A 6,116-nucleotide genomic window follows, 5' to 3' on the forward strand; every position below is an offset into this window, starting at 1 on the left:
TAAGTTGGGTGAATTTTGGCACATTCCTTTTTCAGTTCTGCCCACACATTTTCTATAGGATTGAGGTCAGGGCTTTGTGATGGCCACTCCAATACCTTGACTTTGTTGTCCTTAAGCGATTTTGCCACAACTTCAGAAGTATGCTTGGGGTCATTGTCCATTTGGAAGACCCATTTGCGACCAAGCTTTAACTTCCTGACTGATGTCTTGAGATGTTGCTTCAAGATATCCACATAATTTTCCTTTCCTCATCTATTTTGTGACATGCACCAGTCCCTCCTACAGTAAAGCACCCCCAAAACATGATGCTGCCACCGCCGTACTTCACGGTTGGGATGGTGTTCTTCGGCTTGCAAGCCTCCCCATTTTCCCTCCAAACATAATGATTGTCATTATGGCAAAACCGTTCCATTTTTGTTTCATCAGACCGGAGGACAATTCCCCAAAAAGTATGATCTTTGTCCCCATGTGCAGACACTACTATAAGTCGCTCTGGATAAGAGCGGCTGCTAAATGACTAAAATGTAAATGTAAAATGTTGCAAACCGTAGTCTGGCATTTTTATGGCGGTTTTGGAGCAGTGGCTTCTTCCTTGCTGAGGTGCCTTTCAGGTTATGTCGATATAGGACTCAATTTGTTCCTGTTTCCTCCAGCATCTTCACAAGGTCCTTTTCTGTTGTTCTGGGATTGATTTGCACTTTTCGAACCAAAGTACATTCATCTCTAGGAGACAGATTGTGTCTCCTTCCTGAGTGGTATGATGGTTGCATGGTCCCATGGTGTTAATACTTGCGTACTATTGTTTGTACAGATGAACGTGGTACTTTCAGGCGTTTGGAAATTGCTCCCAAGGATGAACCGGACTTGTGGAGGTCTACAGTTTTGTTTCTAAGGTATTGGCTGATTTATTTTGATTTTCATATGATGTCAAGCAAAGAGGCACTGAGTTCAAAGGTAGGCCTTGAAATACATCCACAGGTACACCTCCAATTGACTCAAATGATGTCAATTAGCCTATCAGAAGCTTCTAAAGCCATTAAATCATTTTCTGGAATTTTCCAAGCTGTTTAAAGGCACAGTCAACTTAGTGTATGTAAACTTCTGACCCACTGGAATTGTGATACAGTGACATAATCTGTCTGTAAACAATTGTTGGAAAAATGACTTGTATCATGCACAAATTAGATGTCCTAACCGATTTGCCAACACTATAGTTTGTTTACAAGAAATTTGTGGAGTGATTGAAAAACAAGTTTATTGACTCCAACCTAAGTGTATGTAAACTTCTGACTTCAATTGTATCTGTATTCCCAGTCATGTGAAATCCATAGATTAGGGTCTAATTCATTCATTTCAATTGACCGATTTTTTTATATGAACTGTAACTCAGTAAAATCGTACACATTGTTGCATTTATGTTTTTGTTGAGTGCAATAATTATAGAAGAAACTAATTGAGTAAATGATTGGTCCTACTACTGTTTTAGGTGTTCTGGGTCAGAACTGTTTCAATGTAACTTACACCCGTCAGAGTATCTGTGCTATGAAGGGCTCAACAGTGGAACTGCCCTGCACATATCAACATCCAAGTTATCATGTAGTCTCAGAACCAAACTGGTATCTCCAAGAGAAATATAATGAGGCACCTAATATACTGAGCTCGGTGCCAGAGAATGCAGGTCGTGCTGAGTACCTTGGGACTAAAGAGAAAGACTGCACCCTGAGAATCACAGACCTGAGAGAGAGAGAGATTCAGCTGAGTACAAGTTCAGATTTAAAACACAGTATGCGGAATGGGGGTACAGCTTCCATGACCCTACTTCCCAACAATACTCTTGTAATACTCTAGTGGTCTGGCGTTACTCTGCAGACAGTTACTCCTGTGCTGTAAAAGACCATGAGGATTTTCTCACTCCTACAGTGTGTGAGTCTTGACTCACCTATAATAATCATCTTAAGTATCAATCATTAAGAGCTGTGGACCAATAGTAGAACATGTGGGGGAAAACAGACACATCTGTGCACTCTTGGATAGTAACACTAGTAGAAATGATGCAGTATAATATACAAGGTAGACAATGGCTGATGGTATGTAATCATGTTATACTGTTTTAGAATTATAATTTTGGAATTCATTTTAGAATAAGGCTGTAACGTAACAAAATGTGGAAAAAGTCAAGGGTTCTGAATACTTTCCGAATGCACTGTGTGGGTTTATATATATTCATTTTAAATGAATCAGTCTAATACGTCTAAAACACTTGAAAATAGTCTCATTATCATTTGAGGATTTGATCAGATACATTTAGTTTCAGGTGTTCATGGTCAGAGCTGTTTGAATGTGACTTACACCAAGAGGAGTATCTGTGCCTTGAAGGGGTCAACAGTGGACATTACCTGCACGTATAGACATCCCAGCTGGAATAACGTCACAGAAGTATCCTGGTTCAACAAATGGGAGTCTGGAGTTACTACAGATCTAAGCCAGGACCCAGAGTATGCAGGTAGTGTGAAGTACCATCAGTGTTATAGTCATGAGAATAAAACAGGTTCAAAACAATCGACAGAGAAACACTTTACTTACAGTGCTACACATCTGTTAGGATAAGTTATTTTTCCTGCTTAATTAGACTGTCAGGTGTAGTTATTCACCAGTTATAAAGTGTGTTTGTTGTCTATCTTTATGTTTCTATGACTGCAGGGAGGGAGATGCAGCAACTGGCTTGAGAACAGCAGGAATAGATACTTAGGCCTGTGGTTTACACACGTCTCTCAGCAACTGTGTAACAAACTGCTTCAGAGTGATTTATTTTGTTTATTTTATTTAACTAAGCAAGTCTATTAAGAACAAATTCTTATTTACAAGGACGGCCTACCAAAAGGCCTCCTGTGGGGACGGGGGCTGGGATTTATATATATAAATAAATATATGACAAAACACACATCACAACAAGAGAGACAACACAACACTACATAAAGCGATACCTAAGACAACAACATAGCAAGGCAGCAACACATGACAACACAACATGACAACAACGTGGTAGCGGAACAAAACATGGTACGAACATTATTGGGCACAAATACAAAAGCACAAAGGGCAAGAAGGTAGCGACAACAATACATCTCCTGATGCTTCTCCATGGTTGTTATTCACACTGAACTCGGAAACTACGGCAACAAAGTGTTGACAAACTGTTTCTGTGTGAGCTAATAGGTTTGTGCCTAATTTAATATGCTTTTGATGTGTGATTGTGTTGCAGTGATACTGGGGCAGGATGGCTGGAGTGTGACTTACACTACTCAGATTATCTGTACCGTGAAGAGGTCAACAGTGGACCTGTCCTGTTCTAACACATATCCCAGAGGTCATACAGTCATAAAAGCATCATGGTCCTATAGATGGTCTGGTGTGAAACCTGAGAATGGTGGTCATTCAGAGTACTATGGGGATAGAGTGAGTCACTCCACCCTGAGAATCACATATCTGAGAGAAAGTCAACAAGTACAGGTAAAAAATGTGAGATTCAAATACAAGGATATTTCATTTCAAGCTCCACTATATGATAACATGTGTATTCATATCATCCACCTTTTTGTTGAACCTTTAGAGAAACAGACCTCAGTTATGACTTCAGCTGTAGGAATCACAGATTCTCATACTCCGTCTCTCTGTCTTCATGTGGTTCAGGTGAGAATCTTTCTAAGACTTTCATTTCACATTATCATTTTAATTTATTAACTTGATTATTCATTCATTCATTTGTTGACGTGTAAAACAGGAAGAAGGCCTCCAAATCCACCTATGACACAAGGGACACAGCAGACGATGGACAGGTGAGTTAAGATCACATAGTATTTTATTCATTAAAGCTCCAGCAGCACTACACCCTGGTTACACCTCCACACCTGGTGACATTAATTTACTACATCACTACACCCTGGTTACACCTCCACACCTGGTGACATTAATTTATTACATCACTACACCCTGGTTACACCTCCACACCTGGTGACATTAATTTACTACATCACTACACCCTGGTTACACCTCCACACCTGGTGACATTAATTTACTACATCACTACACCCTGGTTACACCTCCACACCTGGTGACATTAATTTACTACATCACTACACCCTGGTTACACCTCCACACCTGGTGACATTAATTTACTACATAATTACACCCTGGTTATACCTCCACACCTGGTGACATTAATTTACTACATCACTACACCCTGGTTACACCTCCACACCTGGTGGCATTAATTTACTACATCACTACACCCTGGTTACACCTCCACACCTGGTGACATTAATTTACTACATAATTACACCCTGGTTATACCTCCACACCTGGTGACATTAATTTACTACATCACTACACCCTGGTTACACCTCCCCACCTGGTGACATTAATTTACTACATCACTACACCCTGGTTACACCTCCACACCTGGTGACATTAATTTAATACATCACTACACCTTGGTTACACCTCCACACCTGGTGACATTAATTTACTACATCACTACACCCTGGTTACACCTCCACACCTGGTGATATTAATTTACTACATCACTACACCCTGGTTACACCTCCACATCTGGTGACATTAATTTACTACATCACTACACCCTGGTTACACCTCCCCACCTGGTGACATTAATTTACTACATCACTACACCCTGGTTACACCTCCACACCTGGTGACATTAATTTACTACATAACTGCACCCTGGTTACACCACCCCACCTGATGACATTCTGAAATTATGGAAAGGATGATCGGAGAGAGAGAATTCGCCATCAGAGTAGGCCTGCTGATCTGAGATCAGTTCGACTCTGTCCATATAACACTCGTATTCATTATGATCTGACCTTTGGTAAATTCTTAGTCTGGATTGATGTCTTGTGTCAAAATGGACCCTGTATATTAATGAAATATGATTATTAAAGGAGGGCTCACCTGCTACCACTGTAGTAGTACCTAACACATATAGAATACTTGTATCAGCTGTTGTAGATTAATTTCATGATGATGAGCTCCTACATTTTCTCCAGTATTAAAGTTGCCTTGCAGTGGCCACCACCACTCCTCCAGCCACATCTGGAACTACAAGACAGACCGACAGAGAGACAGCACACAGAGTCTGAGAGCTGTGAAAAATAGACAAATGTAAAACAAATGTTGCTTATTCATAGGTTGCACCTCAGACAGTGGGTCACGTCATGTCATTGTTATGAATGTTCTCCAAGCTTCCCCCTGCTGTTGGTGCTATAGATGTGCACAAAAGTCGCGATGGGTCAAGGCTAACGACTATATAATAACATACCTTTTTTTTCTTTTTCTTTTATCCAACCACAGGAGCTCACTCTCAATGTTCAAAACACACCAGAGAGCATCATTTAGTCACAGAGGATCAATAGTTTCATAAAAATAACTGTGGATTCATTTTACATTTTATCACAAGCACATACAGGTAAGCCCTTTCTCAACAATGCAGAGTTAAAAGGTTTTAAAAAAAATTGCTAAGGAAATAGTAACACTAAATAACAATAACGAAGCTATATAGAAGGAGTACCGGTACCAAGTCAATGTGAAGGGGTACAAGGTAGTTTAGGTAATTGTGGTAATATGTACATGTAGGTAGGGGTAAAAGGGACTTGGCAATCAGCACGTGTGTAATGTTGAGATGGATTGTATACAAGGAGTACACTTCCTAACATCCTGCCAAATGTATGACCATATTAGTGACACATTTTTCACTCAGATTAAACAAACCCACAAAGAATTTGAAAACAAATAAATACAATTTTGATAAACTCACATTTCTATTATGTGAAATACCACAGTGTGCAATCACAGCAGCAAGATGTGTGACCTGTTGCCACAAGAAAAGGCTAACCAGTGAAGAACAAACACCATTGTAAATACAACCTATATTGATGTTTATTTATTTTCCCTTTTGTACGTTAACTATTTGCACATCATTTCAACACTGTATATAGACATAATATGACATTTGAAATGTCTTCATTCATTTGGAACTTTTGTGAGTGTAATGTTTACTGTTCATTTTTGTATTGTTTATTTCACTTTTGTTTATTATC

Source organism: Salmo salar, chromosome 02 (genome assembly GCF_965601325.2).
Source record: "Salmo salar chromosome 02, fSalSal1, whole genome shotgun sequence".
NCBI lineage: Eukaryota > Metazoa > Chordata > Actinopteri > Salmoniformes > Salmonidae > Salmo > Salmo salar.